Source organism: Aphelocoma coerulescens, chromosome 4 (assembly GCF_041296385.1).
Source record: "Aphelocoma coerulescens isolate FSJ_1873_10779 chromosome 4, UR_Acoe_1.0, whole genome shotgun sequence".
Lineage (NCBI taxonomy): Eukaryota > Metazoa > Chordata > Aves > Passeriformes > Corvidae > Aphelocoma > Aphelocoma coerulescens.
This window is the reverse complement of record NC_091017.1, coordinates 39,256,712-39,280,800: the sequence shown is the minus strand read 5'-3', so window position 1 is coordinate 39,280,800 and position 24,089 is coordinate 39,256,712. Positions and strand designations below refer to the sequence as shown.

Below are 24,089 nucleotides of genomic sequence, written 5' to 3'. Positions count from 1 at the left end.
TCCCCTGCCCATGGCAGGTGGGTTGGAGTTAGAAGATCTTTAAGGTACCTTGCAACCCAAACCATTCTGTGATTCTATAAATTTTTCTTTTTAGATTCCCACAATTTTTCAGGTTCAGAGCATGACTTGCAAAATCCATTTTTGAGCATTTTGAAACATTTTGTTTCTGCAGGAATGAGTTCCTTTGGACCTTTTGTCACAAGGGAAAAAGGCTGATACTGGTCATTATTTCATAGAAAGCATTTGATATCTATACTCTCACAGAAGAGCTGAATTGCCTACATTTTCCTAGGTGAAGACAAACTATCCCTTTACAGCTGCTACCAATGAGGGTACCTGACTACATTGATCAAGAGCAAGTGGAAACCACATTTTAACGCCTTGCCCCTTCTTCAGGTATATTTCCATTTTTCTGATGAATGCTGTCAATCAGCTTCTGATATGTAGACTGTCACAGCCAGAGGTGATCCTGTCCTCTGTTCCAGCAATATGAAAGCTGATATCAGAGCCATTTTTATTCAAAGCTTGATATAATGAAGCTTAATCTAGATGAATTACTGGTGTTACCACAGCATTCCAGAAAAATGTGACTGGGAGAGAGTTTTCAGCCTGAAACTCTTTCTGTTTGTTGTGGTGGTTCTGCAATCATGTTTGTCTCTCTAGAGATACAATTTGTTGGACTATGAAATTTGGCCTCATTAAATACACCTGTCAGGGAATTAGCTGGAGGGGTGAAAAAACCAGAAAATCCCATTTGAATCTTCCTGGGCCATGTCTTAAATAATCAAAGACAAAGCATCACACCTGGAATGCAAGAAGACCATTTTACTTTCTGTAGATGCTCTTCAGGTAAGAAAAAACAAACTCTGGATGCCTAATAGCACAATGTCATGTGATTTTTGCATTATCCACATTATCTTTAGATGTGGCTTGTTCAAGTTATTTTATAAGCTTGAAGTACTGTACAGGCACTTTGTACACTTTGTACAGTATAGGCACTTTGTACAAATGATAACAGACACTCTTTATCCTGAAAATTGGCAAATATTCCTTAAATATATAAGTTCCAACTTCTGAGATGTTGTGAACTATTTGTTATGTTTGAGTGCTGATAGAGTCTCCCTGTAGGTAAAAGAAAGTACTTTTGTTAGAAAATAGTCAACTGTATACCTGAATAATAGAGGTCAGAGTGAACTGGAAATCAATTATAAACCCTTTGGGAAGTCTCTAATTTATACTTGATTGTGGCTCTTTGCTTTCAAAGATTTAAGTAGAGAATGGTCTGGAGAACTTGTTTTCATTTTAATCCACCTAACTTCCATCTGTCTGTGCATATTTTTGGTGAAAGAGCATTTCTTTGCACGAATACGTAAAACTGCCTCTCCACTGTATTTTATAACCCTGACATTTAAGAGATTATTCTGCAAGTTACTTTATTCCTTCTAATATTAATTTTTTTCAAAAATAATCTTTTAGTCTAAAAATAACCTTTTAAAAACCTATTTATTAAAGATATGTTTAATGTTAGATGAATGATGGCTCATAGTGGAAAAACTCTTGTGCAAGAATGTAGGTGCTGAGCAAGATTTCTATCACAGTTGTTTCTTGGGACAGCTGTAGCAAACCATGTTATTGAACTCTTGAAAACAAGGAGTTGTGTTCCCTGCTTTTACTCATCTCCTTAAGTTTAACTAGAGAAAACTCCCTCCTGTCATACTGCCATAAGGAATAAAAGACAAAAACGGGTGAGAGAGAAAGGTTTAAACTGACAAAAACATCATAGTATGTTAATGAGTTAGTGCAAAACAGGTCCTGTAAGTAGCCTGTGCTAGCAAGAGAAGAGCATGAGATGCTTAGGTTTGGAAGCAGGAATAAAGAGAAGCAGGAGAGGCTAAATGTCCTGGTTCAGAGATGGAAATGAGAGACACTGAGACTGGAGTAGGAAATCAGCAAAGGAAAAAAATGTTCAGAAAGGCCAGAGTCTGGGTTGAAAGCAGCAGAAAGGCTCATTACTGCCTTCAATATTCACATCCAAAACCTGTATGTATCCTGACTTTACAGTTGTCACTTCTCTGCTCCAAGAGAGTATTTTTACTGTATGGAGAAGTAGTTCCCCCACCTCCTTTTTGTGACTGGTTTACAGTAAATATTCTACTACTGTAAAACTAATAAAATTTACTGCTGTTATAAGTTGTTTTATCTGATTAAGTAGGAAAGATCTGTGCAGTGGTTTTAAAAGTTGCATAGTAGAGTAATGAAACATATAGGTGTCAATGTGGTACGTGAAAGAATCTGAACTTTCAGTATAGTGTTTTGTAACATATATGTCTGAAGACAAACTTCATTTAAAGAACACATCAAGACTGCAAACATTGGAAAGATATGAAATGCAGAACTCAGCATAAATGTTTATTTTCCTCTCCCAATTTAATCGTAATTACATACCTTCTCCTCAGGTCTCCTTCCCTCCCTTACTGGTGGGAAGACTGAGTCTGATTATAACTCATAACTCTCTCTGTGAAAAGAAAATGTGCACTGAATCACACATTTATTGCAGAAAAGCTAGGCAAGAGCCCCCTCTCTTAATACTTATCAACTTTACTAATAATAAAGAGACAGAAAATACGCATGGGGGAAAAAAGTTTTTCTGATTCAGCAAACCGTGTTCCTCCTCATTCAGGACAGCCCATGGTACCAGGGCAGTGTTTAAGTGACTAGAATATTCCAGCCTTGTCTTAAGTAGTTCATCCTTTGGCATTTGAATTGGATGGAAGACACAGATTGAAATGTTTTGAGATCACCATATCAGTGAACACAAGTTACATATCTAAAGAGTATGTGTCTGGATATCTTCCCTGATTTCAACCAACATGATTTTTCAGAGACCTAGCCTAGATTCAAAGCCTTCATGATCTGAGGCTGAAACACAAACCTTACCTTCCTGACCCCCTGTTACCCAGATGAACGATATTCCTTATTTACCTTGCCCTCTGGAAGAGAGGATTCCTAAAGGCACATCTGTTGGACTCCAGTGTTTCAGAATGGGACGTACATAGGCTTCCTTGTGGTTGAAGTGGTTCTTTGTCATAAAATATCAGAGTGTAAATTTAAAATAACCCTTCAACATTTAAAATAACTTTCTCCTGCTTACCATGAGCCCCATTCTAGTCCCATCAAAGCATGGCAAAATCTCAACGACTTCAGCACCATCAAGAGTAAGATCTGCATGTGGCTTTAAAAATCGTATTAGTACTATCTTACACTTCTATGGCATAAAGATTCCCCAGATCCCACAGAGCTTTTCTGAAAAAAACCTGTTTTTAATCACAAGTACAAACAGGACAATAGGATGATACATAACCTGCAGAGCTGAATAGAATAGAACTTTACATGGTCATGCCAGTATAACAGTTCTCACAGCTTGCAATTTGCTGCAGATACTGCTACTCCAATAAAGAAACAGTGCTTTTCTCTTCAGAGAGCACAATACCAGCACAGAAGAGGAGGCTGCCACACAGTCCTCCTGCAAGGTGCAGGGAGACTGCCACTGAATAAAGCCAGGAGCCACAGGTACCTCGGTAATCATGCTGTGAGCAGCAGCATCACCTCTCAGCCAGGATTATGTATCTACACCTCCCATCAGCTCCTCAGGAACCATAGCACATTTGAAGGGCCATGATTTTGTGGTGATATATTTGGAGAAGATGAAAATTCCTAATGCACTGCAAAACTGTGAGGAATATAGATGTGGTGCCTCCCACTGAGAGAGAGAGGTTTCGTATCTCGGCTAAAATAAAATGGTGAAAAGTAATGGAAAAATCTCATAGAGAAGAAATCTCCAAAGTCTAATAGTTTTTCAGTATAAATATGATTTTGGGGGGGACTGCAGAAGGGAAATGTAGATTTCTTAAACTTTCTAGTGTATTAACACTCCAATTTTTTTTTCTATATTTTCATCACATGAAGAGGTGAAATACAGTTACTCTAGCCCAGCCACTTCATAAGTTTGTATAAATATACATACACAAAAGTTTTTTTAAAAGTATATAAATATTTGTAAGTCTCTTTTATAAGTCTAATTTACTTACACAAGGCGAATTAATGATTACTTGATGAGTAATACTACAGCCAGTCCCATCAATATCTCATCAGAATATTTTACAGGCCAAGTATTAAGTTAAAGCTTGATATAGTGTGGAATCATCAATAACAGACAAAATAGAAAGTAACTTGTCAAAATATTCATTTAATAACTTCAGTTGTTTACATCACACATGAAAACACATTCAGAGCAAAAATTTCTATAGTCAGATTAGAATTCCTGCTCTGCCCTCCCTTTGTTTTGCCCTGCAGCATCCTTTCCAAATCCAGTGTATCAAAACAGAAATGGATAATTGTCTATACTGGTCACTTGGACTGCTCAAGGTACAGACACAGGGAATTTGTATGGGATTAACCTGACAGATAAAACCTGTTTCAGTTACCACTACAGGCTCTTTTTCAGGGAGTTGTAATGACTGAAATGGCAGGGATTTTGGATAGAGTTTTCAAAACAAAAGATTATTTACTGATCTTTAGGAATATAATAAGCCTGAAAGATGGTTAAGTAACAAAAGATGGTGTATGCATTGTCTTAATTAAATTGCTAATTAAATCTTAAATATATTTGAGCAACAATAATGGGACTTAGAGACATATATTTCTCTGCTGCTGCACATTCTTTTCAAGACTGACTTCTTGTTTTGAACTTTATATAAATCCATCTCTTTCAAACATGTTTTATCTATCTGGCAAGGTCTTTGCCAGAAGGTTTTTTAAGATCCTGATGAGGAATTTTAAAGCTAGTCAGACTGTTTTACACAATTGATCTAGACGGCATATAAAAATCTCGTGGTCAATCTTCATTTTGACAACTTGGATAGCACACACTTTAAATAGTCACTTTGAGATTTCTGCATAATCTAATCTTCCGATTAAATTCTGGAGTTCAACCTCTGGATTCACAGAGCTATCTGAACAGAGACATTCATCTCACTTGTTTGATTTTAAACCATCTTATAGAAAAAATAATAACAATTATTCACTCAAAGTCCTAATCATGTTCCTCACTGTGCTGTGACAATAAGTCTTCATAGAACACATGTGGAGAAGACATGCTTATGTTATTGCTTTGGTGGATCTTTCTGAATCAGTTGTTCTCTGCATGGCACCAGACTGCCTAACTAATGGCACTGCAACCTGGCTTTGCATCCTGCTTCCTGTCCTTAGGAAGCTGAAGACAATATTTCACTGTAGCAGCATATTTCTGAGCCTGAGAAGGAGGCAGATACATCAGATGTAAAGTGAGAATTATTTTGAACTAATTAAGTCTCGGATCTTAATGGGTTTAAGTATCAAAATTTTATTAATTATTGATTATTAATGACTGAATAGTGAGACATGTAATTCACAGATTGCCTTGAAATCACCTAGGTAAGGCACATGATTTTTATATGCTTTTTTTTTGAGTGAGAATTCCTACCATGCAAAAGCCACAACTAACAACAGAGTAGTAAAGCATCAGTTAAATTTTTCCTTAGAAAAATCCTGACAGAAACTTACCCAAAAACCAAATATTGCTGTTGGCTCAAACCTGTCCCAGAGGGTTTTGGCTAAAATAGCAGAGCTTCTTAATTATTCTGAAATTGATTTATACACAGATTTATGCAGCTGGGAATTTTGCAGGTCTCTGCACCATGACAAGCAGTTGAATTCTGAGTAATTGCTTCCCTATAACTAGCATTCTGAAAGAATTGGGTTAATTTCTCCTCAGTCTTGAATGAATGTTTATACAAGTATATCTAATATTTGGGATAAAATTCCCATTTTTAAAATGGAATACCAGAAAAATAAATGGTCCCAAATATTCACATGGTAAAAAAAGTACATTTTTTGAAAATTTGTTAATTTCTTGGAGAAACTAATCACACTTTTTGTCATTTAATTAATTTTAAGTATACCGGATACACATTGTAATTTCTGATATATAATTTGCCTGATATTATATTGATGTGTATCTTGGGAAAGGTCATAAGCAAAAAAATACGTCTGAAGACAGCAGTTGGTTAAAATGATTATATTACTTGTATATTTTGGCCTATTTAAAACCTAGATTCAGAATAGAGCTCAACACAGGTCTCACGAGAGACCAAACAAAATGTGTGTAGTTGACACTCTTCTAACTGATAGATAACCATGTAGGAATCTATGGAACAGACTTTTACAGGGACTTTTCAGTCCGATTCACACTTGCTGATGCATCCCGAATACCCTGAACATCCCTGATACTTACTTTCTAGTCTTCATTTGTTCTGTTGACTCATGCAGTCTGAATAGGAGCATTAGGAGAACAGAGCTCTTTACCAGCTCTCACAAGTGAGATGTGTTCCATTCCTGTGTATAGCTTTGTCTCTAGGTACCTCATAGCCTATGAAAGTTGACAGTGGCACCACAATACAAAAAAGACCTTAAGCCATTAGAGATCATCCAAAGGAGGGCCACAAGGATGGTGAAGGGCCTTGCACCAAGGTGTGAGGAGCAGCTGAGGTCACTTGGTCTGTTCAGCCTGGAGAGGAGGAAACTGAGGGGAGCCCTCGCTGCAGTTACAGCTGCCTTGTGAGGGGAAGAGGAGGGGCAGGCACTGACCTCTTCTCTGTGGTGCTTGCTGACAAGACCTGAGGGAATGGCCTGAAGTTGTCAGGGGAGGTTTAGTTTGGATATTAGGAGAAGGTTCTTCACCGAGAGGGTGGTTGGGCACTGGAACAGGCTCCCCAGGGAAGTGGGCACAAGAGTTGTCAGGAAGCATGACAAGAGTTCAAGTGTTTGGACAATGCTCTCAGTCACATGGTGTGACTCTTGGGGTGCCCTGTGCAGGGCCAAGAGTCGCACTTGATGCAGGTCCCTTCCAACTCAGCATATTCTGTGATTCTGTGACCAGAACCGACTCAAATTTGACGAGTGGCTGTCCTTTATTTTTTTTCTGTATTACTGTAGTGAACTGTATCTTCATCCCAAAAGCTAAAACAGAAATGTTTTCATCATATTAAGTATAAACTAGGATAGAATATTCTTGTTACATGTAACATGAGCCTGCCTTTTATATTTAATATATCCAGCAATAAATTGCCATCAAAATCCATAAAAATTAGTTTCTAATGAAGAAGCCTCTTTGATTCCATGAGTAGGTTATTTCTAAGTGTATGAATATACTGATCAGTAGTCAGTAGAGCTCTTTCCCTTTGTGCCTACACAGCCAAAACATCCAACATTTAAGCGTGTTAAGTTCAACACACACTTCAGCAGCAGTTTGCTTAAAAATACGCAGGTAGAAGACAGGCCAACAAAGGTCAAATGAATTCAAGCACTTCAACTGAGGAGTTAAGGACAAGAAAATAAATGTTGCTCTTCAACATGGCTGTAAAGTAAAGCAATGTAGGGAAGACACGATTATCCGAAAGGGCACCCTGAGTGGATTGCTCTTATGTCAGTGTGTAGCTCATTTTCACATTAAACTACTGAGTTAATGAATAAAAAAAGACTACCTAAAAATTATTACAGTGCATTTAATGAATTGTAGGATGCTGAAAACACCATAATTTTGCATGTTGGATATAATGTTAGAGCAATGAAGAATTATAACTTGACCAGGCATATCTTAGAATGCAAATGAAAAGAGATGACTTACTACAAATCCTATCAATGATACGACATTATTTAAGTCAATTTCAGGGACAACATTTTAATTTAAAATAAAGAGAACACTTGACTGTCTTGAAAAATGAATAAACTTATGGTTTGACCTGTATAATCACAACTAATTGTTTTGACAACCGTTAATGCCGCCATAAGGAACACAGTGGTTTTATGCTCATCACATTTAATAGAGGAAGATGTATGTGGTCATTCATTTGGAGTTGTATTATTCCTTCATTTTGATTATAACTTTCCCAAGTAGCATCCAAAATTGACACGTAGAGATTTTGAATGTGCAACTCTCTGGTAGTGAATTCTTTTTATGTAAAATTCACAGAAGGGGAGTTTGGTTTCAATGCTGAACACATTACCTGAACAAACCCAGGAGACATCAGCAGAGTATTTAACAGAAGCATGGTTCGGTAAGCAGAGTAGAATCTGCCTTGTCCCTTTTCTCTCCTTTTGAATGTAGAGAACAGTCTGTTCTTACAAAACTTGAAATATCTAAATCTTGGCACACTGTTACAGTAAAAGGAATCATTCACTGTGCATTTGCTGGAAGTAGCCCTCCTGTTACCATTCATGTGAAATCCCTTATATCCACTCATATAAACACATTGGTTTAGTCTGCATCTGTATTTGCTAGACAGGTAAAAGGTGACAAAGAAAAGGAAAAGAAAAGAAAAGGAAAAAAGAAAAAAGAAAGGAAAAGAAAAAAGAAGGCAAGAGAGAAGGTACAGCAGTCTAAAGCAAAATCTGAAATCGAGCTGAGGACCATCCTGCCTTACCTGTTACCCACTAGCACTTTTTAGTAGTCTCCTACAAAATCCTCCTCTTCCTCCTTTTTTTTGACTGCTCCCTTAGATATCTATTACCCTTCCATTGTCTCTGCATCTCTATCCTGCCTTCTGTACCCATCTTGGTTCTTGCTCCTCTCTCATTCATACTCATAGCCCATTTCCCTGCTCACTCCCCTCATTCCTTCCTGTTTCTTTTCTACCCCAGTCTTTCCCTGCTTTCCTGATACCACCAACCCACACTGCCCACTCTCTTTACAAGTGCTCTTTTCTGTTGCCTCTCAGTTTTCTCATTTCCTTTTTTTCCTGGACTTTTTAATTTCTTCCTCACTCTGAATTTTCATTCTGTTTTTTATATTGTGTCCTTATTGCTTGTCTAACTTCTTCATCAAGGTTCTGCCTGTTATTTTCCTTTTATGTCCTTTATCACCCCTTTATGTTTTTATTCCCTGTCCCCATTCTCTACCAATAACTACACAGGTTGTTTTCCTCTTTTTCCCTGTTATCTTCATTCTTTAGTAGAAAACCATTGAAATATAGGGCAGATTTTATCAGCACAGTTATGTTGCAGACCTGGTCCCCTCTGTTAAATAGTAATTTCCATTTCAGTGTATGTAGCCTTTTACTACTAATTCCTTTGAAGTGTGAAATCTATTGTTCTGCTAAAATACTGGAGTAATGCATTGTAGGGGGGAAAACCTATCTGTAATGAAATTTTAACTCTCTAAATCAACATCACAATGTTGGACAGCTATGTAAATAATGAGTTATTTATGCTACCTGTCACTCTACCTTATCTAGAAAATAATTCATTAGTTCTTATATGCAATTGTGCCTGGTATGTATTTTGATGTGTGATAACTGTAAAACATTATCAGTGTCAGGAACTGTGCATACTCACATCATTTTCCACTTTAATGGAGCTGAAAGTGCTGAGAACAAAGCCTCACAACTGATGCAAATCTTGTGATAAACACGAAGTTTGAAGGATGTTGGCCATGAGAGAGACTGCCCAGCCTTGTTTCAGAGCCTTGTTTCTGTAAGCATCTGAAAATAATAAGGAAAAAATATCTTTAGTTTTTGGAATTGATTTGGCCTGTATCTAACTGGTTGCAGGTGTTCTTCGTGTGCATTAAAACTGAGCAGTCAGTGAATGAGAAGTATATTGCAGCAGTTTGCTAAATATTTGTTGTAACTACATTTTCTTTCCTTCTATTTAAAAAACCCACCGTAATGTAGACATTCTGAGTAATTTTATATGTTTGCAGAGACTAAAAGTTTGCTGCATTCTTGGAACATATGCTCAAACAGTTTTATCATCTACCCCTAGTTTTCTTCTTTCCTGTGTCCCTTTGCTTACAAATGTTGCTACACTAGGAAGCACTAGGAAACCTCTGTTAAATAGGCCATGGAAAAGGATAATACCAACTTTCAAAGTGTGACTACATATGTGGGAAGAGATCTCTATGTCTCCCTGTGCAAAGAATACAGGCTATCTTGGCCCATTTTGTCTTTGCACATGAGATGAGGTAATCAGGAGAGCAGTTTGTGCTGTGGAAGGACATGCCTGGATGAGTTCCACATCCACTTGCTGGCATGAGCTGCAAAGCCTGCTCTGCATTTCCTCTGCTGCACACTCGCTGGATGCAGTTACTTTTCTCCAATGCTGCATCTGTAAGAAAAAGACTGATTAGGATGCGAAGAGGGAACGCAACAACATCAGGGTTGCAGGTTTTTGCTAAAATTTACCAGTAAGGGGAATGTTGAGTGGAATGGCAGAACAGAATTCCCATGTGTTGTCCTCTGGTGAACATAGTCTCTTCTCCCACTGCACATTTTATCTGCCCATTTAGAAATATCCAAATGTCATACAGTTGACACCGAATCTTAGGAGTGTCATATACCTCAAGGGATAGATGGCATACATGCAGAATCTTGGGAATGCTATATATCCCAGGGGACCAGGATCAAGATGGAGCTGGTCCAAAATGCTCTGAATCCCATGAGGTTTTCTATATGCACTCTAACACCAATTTATAGAGGTAAGAACTTTACACAAAGTAATTATACTGTATTTTAAGTATCCTGATTGGATTTCTTCAATGTTACCCCACCTACTGTGTTAAAAGTATAATCAAGCCAAAGAATCTAACCTGGAAAAAGAGAATAGAGAGGCAAGTTATTGAAATGATAATTCTCCAGAACAGCAGCAGAAATTATTGGCTTCAGTAAGACAATTTCAGTCCATAGTCTTTATTTTGAACTACACTTCTAGGCTTGTTTGTGGCTTTCATTTACAAAAGCTGAAATATTTACTGTACAAAAATTATTCAACAAAGAATGTTTTTCTCTTACACTTTCTATTATAATGGGAATGGTGCAGGAACTTGTGCCAGCCCTCTACAGAGGTGTATAAAATGAAATTTTCTGATATGTGAAGCATTTTTGAGATTTTGAAGATTTGTTGATTTGCCTTCATACTCTTTCTCAAGAGAGATAAGAATGTAATTTCATATTAATGAAATTAGTGGTATGGGAGGTTCCCACTATCTCAGCTACCTATGGAAGAGCCAGATAGGGCAGAGATAAAAGATTTACAGGATGTACTTAAACACCTTTGTTTTCTTTAGTGTGAGGGTGCCTCAAACAAACAAAAGAAGTACAACTACATTTCGATAGAACTGTACAAAAAAAATTATTTTTTGGAATTAGTATTTTGTTTCCCAAGGTCTACTCTTGATTCTAACCTGCCTTCTCTTGAGTAGGTGTGTAATCCTTTTTGTGTAGCCATGCAATCCTGCATGGCCCAAGACGGTGAGCAACTTGCAGAGTGCACAGGATTGTTCTCTCACTTTGAGTATCTTGTGTCTTTTTTTGCCTCCAGTCCTACAAAGCTCCATGAGAATACTTCTGTAGGTAAGTACTGTAAGTTTGTGTGTCATTGTTTTAATTTTTACAAGATGGGCTTTTTCAAAAAAATACGTGAGTCAAATCTTTCTCACACCATTTTCACACTCATGCAGCAAAATTAAACTGTCACAAAATGTTTCTCTGCTTTCTCTGCTCTGAAATGGAGAACTACATCTATTTCTCCTTTCATCTGTTGCAAAGATGCAAAACTCCCTGAGGTTCAACACAGAGATTTAAAACCATAAGGAGTTTCTTGTGAGCTCAGAAATGGTTCTTATGTGTGTGAATATATGTATGCATGTGTGTAGGTGCATCCTGTGAGAAATGAACCTGAAGGAAAAAACTTAGCATGGGATTTTCTGGGTTAGCATCTGCTTTGCACAAAGGGGCAGCCTTATGCACCATTTCTTGTTTTACCCAGAAGCCTGTATGAACTCCCATGCTCCCTGTGGAACAAGGTCGTGATGTCAGTCAGTTCCCGGTCAGTAAAAACTCATCACTTCACTTTTCCCCTTCTTTTGCAATAGTGCCCTGGTGTTTTTCAAGTGCCTTCTGCTATGCACTAGATAACACACAGCATTAAAGGCAATCATTTTTAACTCAATGACTTCCTCCCACCATTCTGTCCTGCTTGAGATAGGAGACAGAACTGTTTTCATATTTTTCTGACTTATTGTCAGCTGAAGTTGAAGTTATTATAGGCACCTCAGTAAATGTACAAATGTCTCTGCTATACTCTCCTTGAACACACGAAGTACCAAAACCTAGACATCCTGGGAGCATCACTTTTTTTTGTTCATATTTAGAGTGATGAAAAATTAGGATGGTTGGCTTAAGTGACAGTAGGAAATATCTGTGTGAAAAGTCATCTACTGTTTTCTTCATCTGTGCAGGATGAACTCTGCTTTCCATGATGAATCATTTTGTTGCTTTGCAGTTTTTTCCTCATATCTCACAAGATCCCACGCAAGCTTTAAAAAACTCACCAAGAAGAAAAAAAAAAAGCCAATTTAAATAACATACCCAAGGCTTATTTTCCTTCTCCATTTGCTATGAAATCCCAGCAAAAAAAAAAAAAAAAAAAAAAATTATGTATGAGCAGTTTTCTATAAATCTCATGCTAACTAGCTGTTAAACAAGAGGACTAAATTCCTAAGGATGAGACCATGCAAATACCCTGAAGAAGTTACTTTTTTCTGAGAGATCTTATGAAGTTCAAGGAAACTTTCTAAAGTTTCAAAGTACTTTGAGACAGAATATCTTCTTGAAGTATCCATGCTGCTGCTAGGCAGCAGTCATAAATTGCAGAAGGCATAGATTTTCAGTTCTCAGACCATTTTTATGTCTGACAGAATAACTCTATCTGTTATATCTTGTTGCTGCCCAAGAAGATTTACTGAGGTAAAAAGCATTGTATCCCTACTGAAAGAATACAGAATACACTGACACTATATATATATATATATATATACATATATATATATGTCCTATCTAAAGCAGTTTATATTTTTGCAGGAGGTGTATACAGTGTATTTTGTCCTGACTTAAGTGATAAATTTTTGAAAGTTCTCAGGAATAATGAACTGGAAAATGTATTTTCCCCACAAGGCTCTAGCATATTTTTGGCTGGTGGTTTCAGGATTCTATAAATGATACACATTTTTAGCAGGTATAAAGCGGTTTTGGAGACTGACTGGTAATGGCAAGGTAATCCATGCAACGAAAGATAAGATAAAAAAATCCTACATACTTTTTCCTAAACTTTTAGTGTTGTGATATTTTGCCAGAGAGTCTGAAAACAGCCAGGACCAAAATGCCTTAGGATATTCCCCGGGGGATGTGCCTGAGATAATCATAATTTTGATGATAGTAATCTGCACCAGCAAGATAAGCTTCTAGGAAAGAATTGGTTGATCCTCTTGTGCATTACAATATGTGATGAATAAAACTATTGTTCTCAGCTGTACCTACTCCTGCCCTTTTCCTGTCCCCATAAAGGTGACTGGAACAATACCTTTTGGGAGGTAAAATAAACTAAGACTAACTTTTGATTAAAATGTACAGTATATAGCTTATGTTGGTGTCAAGATGAGGTGGTTAATACAGTTAAGTGACAAATAAGAACTGTGATTTTTTGATTAAACTGTTTTATTTGAAAATGTGAGGGGAAGTATTTCCCCTCATTTTGCAACTTCTCCTACTATCTTTTCAAAGAAAATATACTTCTCTTGCCTAGGAGCCGATTCTCTTGTGTAGCATCTATTTAGCATAAACTAAAGAAAAATTAGAGAAAAGTCATTGACCAAGAAAATTAAGATTTCTTAGCTTTACTACAATTCTCTTAACTACTAATGTATATTTGTTACCATCCCTGGAGGTATTTAAAAGTTGTGTAGAGCTGGTGCTTAGGGACAATATAGTGGTGGACTTGGCAGTGTTATTTAACATTGTACTTGATGATCTTCAAGGTCTTTTCCAACCTAAATGATCCTATGATTGTGTACAACTTATTTCACAAAATATTTTGTTTGTTTTTCCTCTGCACACACCCCCACAAATCATTCAGTTGTTGGGCAGCATTTTAATTTTTATGCCTTCTTCAGTGCCTGCTTGCTCTCATTGCTAAAATATATATTTTGTCACATGAAGCACAGTTTTATAGGAAATACTTAAAAAGCTAAATGCCAAAACAGTCTTGAAGGCATGACAGTTTTTCAACTAGACAAATGTTCTTTCTGTATTTTTCCATCTACGTCTCTTATGGAAAATGAGAATGTTAAACAGCAGTAAGAAAAAGGCCATATGGAATAGCTGCCTTGAGAATTATTCTTGAATAGTTTTGCCCTGATGAGGTATTTCTTCAATACATCAATAAAATGCAATTTCTCTGAGGTGGTTGCTTTTCACCAAATGCTGCATTCCAGGAAGTAATCTCTGCTTGGTTGCAGCTGAATGATTTGGGGAGGAGAATGTTAGTGGGTAGGCTACAGAGTTCTCCCGAATTAATTTTTATAAATATGGTTGATAAGAAGGCAACTTTTTGAATTTCAGACACAGTCCAAGAAAAAGCATATAAAAATTTAGATGATTAAACTATTTTTTTTGTATTTACTAAGCTGCGTTGTACATACATTTCTCCAACATAAGTTATAGTGTGATGAAGTCAAAGATGGATTTTTACAAGCAAGCTATTGCTCGAAAAATGGTTTGATGTGAAATATGACCTGAAAAAAATTCCTACCTGGCCTTTTAAACATCTTATAATCAAAATATAAATAGATTTTAATACTTTAAGTAAAACTAAGGCTGCATTTCAAATGGCATATTGTACTGTGTCCCAAAAGAGGCTCTGGCTGACTGAGGTAATTAATACAGGTTTGCTCAAAGTAACCCGATGTACTACTGATTATTTAATTTAATAATGTCTTAATTTTATAGCACAAACCAGAAGCAATGATGGCTTTACTTACAATTAATTACTTATAATTGATCTCTTTTTGATCTCTCATGTTTTCCTTCTTCCATATTCACTCTTTTCCCCTTACTGCTCTATTGGCTTTTCCACCAAATTAATGCCAGTCCTATTTCAGCCATGACCTCTGTTTCCTATTCTTCTAGCAATTCCACCTTCCTGTATGTAGCTAGAAATTCCCACATGATATCACAAGAAGTGCTTAAGAACAGTTAAGATGGTTATGCACTTTCTTGGTTTAGAGGATTAGTTTATCAAACAAAGATGCCTGATTAGTCTGTCATCATATAACAATGAAAAACTGATATAATATTTATATATTTTTTCCTATTTACTTTTATATTACTGCACACAATATATCTGAGACTTGCCTACTACTAAGGTCCCATTAAAATACATGTGGGATCACATTCCCTTTTTTCAGCTATAATTTCTATGCTTACTGTTTAATAATTCTATACCTAGTTCCTGATTTGGTAGATTTATTATTAGCCCTAATAGGTGATTTAAAATTATACTAGATTCATTTATTGTCTTGAGATGGAGAGTCTATGGTATTGTCAAGAGACATAAAATCCCCTTCAGTTTGATCTTACTGTATTATAATTTGGTTTTCAGTGTTATTAAACTATTTGCCCTTGCACCTTTGACACCCCATTGGGCACCATAATCCTTATGAAAAACTGATGCAAAGTTTTCATTTCAATTCAAATCATAAACCTCAATTAACTTCAGGTTCTAGGCTGTCTTTACTGAAAAAATGCCCCAGTTCTTTTTTTCTTATTATTTTCTTTAGTAAATTGACCACTTTCTTTTAGCTTCTTTCACACAGTTCAGTTCAGCTTGTTCTATAGTTACTTCACTTTCCATATTCATCTTTCATGGCACACTCTTTTAAAATTTTTTTTTAGTATTCTTTTTTCCATTACAATATATTTCACTATCTGTTTGTTGAGATTTTCAGTCTTCATTTAACCAATTTTTGGTTTTTAAAATTTTACTTTGCAAATGTAGATGTTTAATTGATAATTTTTTTCCACTCTGTACTAGTGTTGACGACCACATAGATCTTTTCAATATAAGGCAAAGTTCTCTCTGGCTATCTACTTTCTTGAAACAATATATTTGCTCTGCCTCTTCCTACATGGCTTAATGGCAAAACAGGATGTCAGTATAAGAGTCAGGAAACAATACATATGTGTGTATATTTTCAGGTGTAGTAAGAATGTAAAACAAATAACTAAAGCATATGCATTTTCCAGGTGCATAGTAGATGGAAAAAAGATTAAAATAATAAAAAAATCACTTTTTCTTCTTTATGCTAGTAACTGTTTGATTCTTTTCCCCCATGAATAATATATTGGTGATACTCGATACCATTATGGGAGAGAAAAGTCAAATACTTTAGGTATATAAAATTTGTTCTGTTCTACCCTGAAAAGTATTAGCACCCTGAAAAGTATTATTACTCTGCATGTTGGCACTAGGAATCTTTTGCCTCCCCTAGGTCCAAATAACTTACAAACAATGAAATGAAATTAGTTAATCACTTGCCACTGAAATAAATATAATGGAGCACACCTGGGAATTTTTATATTAATGTCTGGGCTTGGATCAGGAGTGTGCTTTTGAAACACATCTCTTGCTCATTCTCCCCTATTGAGCCTTGGCTCACATCTCACAGCAATCTTGGACCACACACAGGGAACCTCTTTGGGATAAAATTAAACTGGAAGCTGTGATCTGTGAGCCCATGAAATGCACTCCAGATACAACTGGGCATGCAATCCATTGCACCATGTCTAAGATAAAGCAGCTCTGGTGTGCAGAGTACACACCTCAGCTCTTCAGCTCCATTGTTCCCTTCCTCCTGGCCTGGATTACGAACTAAGGTAGGCAGAGATGCTGATCCTTTGGAAAGCAGAAGTACAAAGTTTATTTTAAAAAATTCAGGAAGGAAACATTTCATAGGAGACTAAAATACTCAGTGTTAGCCTCATGACCATATTTCTGTTCTTCCAGAACACTAAGCTGTTTTCTGAGGTGCACTATAGGCTTTCAGAAGCATTACTTTAATTATGATCTTGTTTGAAAAAACCTGGAACTTTCCCTATTCAGTTGAATGAAAATATTGATAAGTGAAGTACTTACTTGATATCTGTAGTATTTTCAACATTAGATTTAATGGGCACCAGTATTTAATTTTATGTTCTTAAAGTAAAAATGCTTTTTCAAGCTCTTCAGGTCAGAGAAAGTGTAAGAGTGAGTAGAAGAAGGTAAGTGCAGGAAGGGAAACAAAATCTCTAAGTGATATGCTATGTTTAAAACAATTCCTGCATTCTAAAATCTCTGTAGCAACATGTTATTTTAAAAATGGAATCTATGAAACATAATAATCAAAGTAAATGAATTAATTAAATTGAATTGCATGGTAGTCTAATTATAAATGGATGCAGACTAGAACTACCACCTCTGAAAGGTATTTGAAGCCTGAATACAAACGTTTGTAGTTCTGTATTAACTGAAGTGTGAGATAAGTACAAAAACCAGTAAAAACATGATCAGGAATAGAAAGATTTTTTTTTTTATATATAAGATCTTTCTTAGATTAGCAGTTTTATTCTTTTTGAAATGAAGGATTGGTAGCTAGAGAATATTGCCTGAACTTGAAAGAGTATACAGATTGTTTCATGGTCTGGGTAAAATCTTGATTATATTGCTATCTCATTCACCTTATTCACCTATGTCTGTATCAGTGGCACGTATGCTGTGAGAAAAAAAATCTCAACAGATTAGAACAGTGACAGTTGTAGGGAATAGATTGCTTTCTAGATTTTTGAAATATATTTTGGGGAAATTCTGTAACACTACTGACTGACCATCTGTAGGACTACTAAGAAATGTACTGCAAGATCAAAGCAACTTAATTTTTATATTGATCAGAGCTTTTAATTCTTCAGAATAATTTGTTCTTTGATTGTGAGTTGTGCTTTTCTTTCTGTCATGGGGTTGAAAAAAATCTACAAAAAACCCCTCATAAAGTTGCAGCGATTATTTACAACATGAAGTCCTCAGAGATTATTTACAATGTCTTCAATTGTTCATATGTACACGTGTTATTTATTATTTCTATTGCTCCTCTGAGCGATCAGTGGTCTTCCTTACTGACCACCATTTATCAGTGATCCTGCACTTCACTTTTACAACCTTCTAGATAATGAAAAGCAGTTTTTAACCTCCAGGATGAAACAGCACAGTCAAGGCTTCACACTGCCATTCTGGGGCAGAGGGGAGGTGGTCAGCCTGCCCCTAGTGCTGCCCAGGCAGGGAGCAGCTGTCAGAGGACATGGGAATCCTCATGGGGCTCTTTGTGGAGAGGAGAGGCTGACTGGCACATCTGGAGGGTCAGTGAGAGACTGGGGGAATGTGGAGGATGGCTGGAGGCCTCGAATTCTGATGGAACAGAGGCAGCTGCTTGCCTGCCCACAGACCTGAGGCTGCAGGCTGGGCTTGGTGAAAGCCAAGGTGCAGGGGTGCAGGAAAGGCAGGTCCAGGACTGCAGACATGGGCTGCCTGGGTCAGAACCATGCACCAACACAAAGAACCTTCACTGCTGGTTATGGGGCTGGAACTTGGACCTGCAGGGGACCTATGGTCCTCTGCAGACCTGATCATGTCACCTTCAGAGGTATTTTTCTGGCCAGAGGCTCAGATCCAAGACTCTGAAGAGAGACTGCAGAGGTTTGTGGGGCCCTCAGACTGTTCATTTTCCTCTGTGCCTGTGTGGGCACCAGTGACAATGCCTGGGGAGAGCTCAAGCTTACCAAGAGTGACTGCAAAGATGTGGAGAATGCAGAGAGGCTGGGGGGAATCTGTTTGTTCAGCCTGGAGAAGAGAATACTTTGGGGAGAGGAGTAACACCTAACAGCAATTGCCTGGTATGCACAACGAGGTCATTAAGAGGGATCCAGGCCCTTCAGAGCAGGGCAAGGTGGGAGGATGTGAGACAAGATTGTAAGCTGAAATTCAAGACTTGGGTGGAATAGACAGAAAACCTTTTCCCTTATGGTGAAAAGTCAAGCACTGGAATAGGTTGCCCACAGAAGTTGTGCAGACTCTGTCTCAAAAGTTTTCAAGACCTGAATGTGTAAGCGAAGCCCTGAGCATGTAGTTCACCCTTCCTGAGCAGGAGGTTGGACTAGAGAGGTTCTGAGGTGTCTTCCAACCTGCAAGCCTGGTATTGAATCATGATCCTATGTACTGTGTAGGAGTAAAAAGTAAAATAAAATCTCTGAAATGCGACAGGATAGAGATGATGTGGCATGCCAAGTGCTGTTAGCTTAATCTGTCGTGTGTTGTCATATCACAATGAGCCATAACGTAATATGACTGAAGCAATCCAAAGGTACCTACAATTCACCTCACAAGGTGATAGATTTGATGGGAAGTATGAAATTTGATTGGTTTTCTGCAAAGTGAAAAGCATCTTTGAAACAGCTTCTATTTTAAATACTTTAAAACCAGATTTACTGTTACAAAGAGAAACCCCTGCAAGCTTTCATATTTGCTGCAGGCTTAATTTGCTGCAGCCTTCCCCAATGTTGCATGTTTTCGGTGCTGCCTATTAGGGATGTTTTCAGCTGAACAGTTTGTTCTGGCAGGAAAAAAAGTCACTTCTCACAAAGTAAAAGGTTTCTCTTGACTCTGTGAGCAAAGCATTACATAGACTAAAATTTGGGCTCCTGTTAGGGGAAAAAAACCCCACCAAATTTCATTGGTTTCACAGGAATAGTTTGCATTTAATGTTCCTGTTGAATCAGCATTGCTCTTTCACCAGAGTTGCAAAGAACAGACCAAGTACACCACCTGAAAGTTACTGTAAATGTGTAGCATTGAAAATTTATTTTTTTCTTGCACTAAGTAAGCGCCAATAAGACAAGTTCAGGTTCCATGGTAATCTTTAAATTTGCTTTCTTTGGGGAACCTAGTAGAGTCTGTGTGTCATTGTTTGGATCTGTGAGGAGCAGTTTAAGACCAAGGCATGGAATCTTGACATATGGATGATTTCAGCTTACCTATAGGTGGAGCAGAGTGCACATACCTTCCTGCATGATAAACTCAACAGCTGCATACCAGCTGGCCAGTTACACTGTATGCTCACAGCGTGCCTGCATTCTTCTTTTCATTAAATGAATGGGAGAGACTTTGACATTTAAAAGATGTAAAGATCTTATGTGCCTGTCCCTTACAGGCAGTGGAAATTCAATTTTTGTGCATCCTTGAGTGACTAAAGGGCTAATCACAATGTTGCATGGTCTTGCATGTTTCTAAATGGTAGAACAAACTGACTGAAGTTACCATGAGTTACGGTAACATGGAACTTACCCCAGTAAGTTTTAATTCTTTTTGTGATGGTGGATGGATATATACATCATCTGCATATTATTACTTAGATATAATAGAGAAATTACCCAGATAGGATTATGCATGCAGTAGTCAGACTTATTTGTTTCTTCAAGAAACAGCTTTGATGATTCAGAGGATCAAAGAACCCTATATAGGCATGCTGTAACCCATGCACTCAGAAGTTCAGTCCACAGTGTTAGCTAAAACAATTAGTGTATACATTAATTTTCTTGTATGTATGGGCAGAAGATAGTAGAAAAGTCCTGGAAGTTTTCAAAGTTACTTGTGCTCAGAATTTTATGCATTCTTTACTGATTCCAATATACATATTTTAAACATCCAAAACAGGAATTTGTAGTAATTTAACCTCCTATGATTTCTAAGTTTATAGGGAGCACCTTACTCAGAAATTCAGACTGGACTTGCCAAGAGCATGCCATGCAATGTGTAGGTGTATGATGGGTATGTGGGATATATATGTTTTTCTTATTTATGAGAATTCCAGCTGTTTCACGCAATTCTTGGACAATCTCAGAGCACCCACTCACCCTTTCACAAAACCACATAGGTACAAAACATTATTAGTCAGTAGCTGCTCAGTGTAATCACCAGAAATGCTAATGCTTTGTTCTTTCCTAGATGCCTGTAACATGCTAGGAAGACCAGCTATTTTTGCAACTTGAATAACTAAACTGAATGGATCACTAATAAAATACGAGGTGACAAAAAAACAAACAGAAAATATCTGTGGGTGTTTAATTGGAGGATTTTTCAGGATTTACTTTTTAGTTAAAAGCAGAAGCAGGACCTCAAAGGGAACAAATAACTGCTAGGATGCCTACACAGGGATTGCCAGGGTTAAGGTATTCTGAATAAAAATCATAAGAATAAATTTCCCATTTTTCAGATAAGTGGGGTTATTGTATTTTCTAGTTGGCTTTTTTCCTAATGAAGGAGTTTTGGAAGGACACTTATTTTGATGTGGAACAAATTGTAAATCAAATCAGCTGAACTTAAGAAAACAGTTCTGTACTTCCCCTGTAACTCCTCACTGAAAAATACCCAGTGCCTGAGCTGCCCCTGTGCACCCCGCCTGCCTGCCAGTGCACCTTGACTCAGATGTTTCCAGCACTCTTCTTTTTCCCTTCAGCCCATACCTGAAATGCCAGGAGTCCCCTCCCTCCATGTTTCCTGTGCTGTTACTGGGGAGAGATGGGCTGATGAAACCTATTCTCTGGCTAGTGACAACCAGCCCAACCAGTGGCTGCAATCTCAGGGCTCATGCAGTGACTGCCCAAGAGGCCCTGATATCAAGGCCCCAAATTTTGGTCTCTTCTAGTTGAAGCACTGAGGGTACTGAATTCAGCAACTGAACTTTATTAAATATGTGGGAAACCAGAGCTGGTGGGACCTCTAGACCTGATGAAATTTGAATGTGACTGGTCAGTGGATTTAACAGGTTTGCGGATTTAGATGAAAAACATTTCTGGGATGTTTCTAAGCAAAATACCTGGGATCAAGTAAGATGCCAGTAAAGATGATTGGAGAACTGGAGCATCTCTCTTATGAGGAAAGGCTGAGGGAGCTGGGTCTGGTCAGACTCAAAGGGACAACTGAGAGGGGAACTCATCAATGCCTACCAGTATCTGAAGGGAGAATGCCAAGAGGATGGAGCCAGGCTCTGCTCGGTGGTGCTGAGCAATAGGACAAGAGGCAATGGGGCAGAAACTGATGTGCAGGAAGTTCCAACTGAGGAAGAACTTCACTCTGCAGGTGACCAAGCACTGGAACAGATTGTCTGGAGAGGTGGTGGAGTCTCCCTCACTGGAGATATTCAAGGACTGTCTGGACCCAATCCTGTGCCATGTGCTCTGGGATGACTCTGCTTGAACAGGGAGGCTGGACCAGACCCACTGTGGTCCCTTCCAAGCTTGCCCATTCTGTGATTCTGTGATTCTGCCTCCTGTTTTTCTAACAGTAAATGTGAAATGGTCACAGCTGAAGATGTGATGAAAGAGCAGGCATGGTTCTTCACACACATGTGCACTAACATTCAGTTTAGGTGGGAAGCTTGCTATGTTGGGAGGAGGAAAGAGGAAATAATGTTTTCCAGGGCAGGCTTGTAGCGTCTGGGAAGCAACAGTTTATTGTAATGGGTGATTCAATGGACCTTCTCTGAAGCAGTAGCCATGGCAACCCCTTTGCACTGGACTAGTAGCTCTAAAAACCGTGAGAGCTGAATGAATTTATCCAGGACATTTGTATACATTTGCTAAATTCATGAAGATTTCATTTCATGTTTCAAAATTAAGTTTCTAGTATTGGTATTTAAACGCATTCAATTGTATAGCTATAAGGACATTACGTACTTTTTATCTGATAAATCTAGCTCTAACGTTTTTCCCAGCCATGTATATTCTGGTGTTTGTTATCTGTTATTAACTGAATTAGCATTCAGTCTGTCAAGCAATCGAAAAAGGAATCCAACTTGTAATTTTCTCAACCCACTTCTCTGTGCATAACTCCTTGTGAAACTGTCTCAGGATGTCACTTACTGGCAGTCACCATTCAGTATTGTCCACAACTTCTGTAATGTGAACCTTCTGTAATGTGAAGCCCTTACTCGTCCTTATGATCCCCTGCCATATGAAAATTACATTAGTGTTGATGCATGCAACCAACCTGTAGAAAATCTGCCTTATTACTGATTACTAGAGCTGCCATTACAAAAGGAGCCCTGAAGTGAATGAACAGAAAGTAGTTTTATTTTTCCTGGTGTTGTACATGTAGTATGAACAAGGAACTAGAAATATTCTGAATGTATTAGTTCTGATAATCCATTTCTTTTATGTTATGTTTCTAGTGTTTTCTGTTTTGTGCAGGAGGTAGCCAGCAAAAACACTTCTGTATTTTATTTAATACAATTACCATTGAAAGAAAAAAATTTGAATCTATTGAAAACATCCCCACTTCACTCCAAAAACAATCCTTGAGGTAGGATTGTATTTTTTGAGACATTTTTCATGTTTTACTCTCTTGAGGTCAAAGAATCTTCAGCACAAAATTGTCTTTATCATCCAAAAGTAATTTACATTTAACAGGAATATTTAATTACTTCATTGCTTAAAAAATAAAACCCCAAATCAAATACAGTGATTTATGCCTAATCTGACTGAAAATTTTGCTTCTAGTTATTCCCTATAATGAGCTAGAGATCAACCACTGTTTGAAATTCTTAGTTTCAGTGTTATTTTTTATTTTCCTAATACTCTTTAATGGTTTCTACTTTAATCAAGAAATGGAAAACAATTGAAAATATTTAATGGTGGAAACCCCTTTATTTACAGGTAAAAAAATTGAACTTTCAGAATTCTTCATCTTGCATCTGAAGTAAAGATACAACAAATTTTTTAGCTTCAGATCTTTTTTCTATACCTAGGCAATATCTCATCTATGTTTTTATTTTACTTCCATATAAATTTAAAGGTTTTGCCTTCAAAAAGGTGCATTCCCCATTCATGCATTCAAGTGATAGCTGCATGGAGTGGCTGAGTTGGAAATTTAAGATCTCAGTTGTCAGCAGAAATAAAAGGTCACCTTTCATTTTGTGGAGCAGGATTTTGAGGGCTAAAGATGTCTGTGGTGGATATTAGGCTGTGTTTCCTTGTTTGTTAGAGCTTATGTAATGTGAAATCACTTGCTTTGACTGTTCCTTACATGTTCTGCGTGACAGTGACGTTGATCATAAAACCTTCCAGAAAATATAGAAGAGG

The 24,089-nt window shown here is 37.4% G+C and overlaps 1 protein-coding gene across 2 annotated transcripts in view; it reads left to right on the top strand.

Moving 5' to 3' along the window:
* Positions 1–773: 773 nt before the first annotated feature.
* MARCHF1 (membrane associated ring-CH-type finger 1) overlaps positions 774–24,089 on the top strand; it is a 297,172-nt gene continuing 273,856 nt past the window's right edge. For both annotated transcript variants that reach the window (XM_069013622.1, XM_069013621.1), the window contains exons 1-3: positions 774–849; positions 8,069–8,153; positions 11,413–11,444. The gene's annotated coding sequence lies outside the window, so the exon portion shown is untranslated. The remainder of the gene's footprint in view (positions 850–8,068; positions 8,154–11,412; positions 11,445–24,089) is intronic.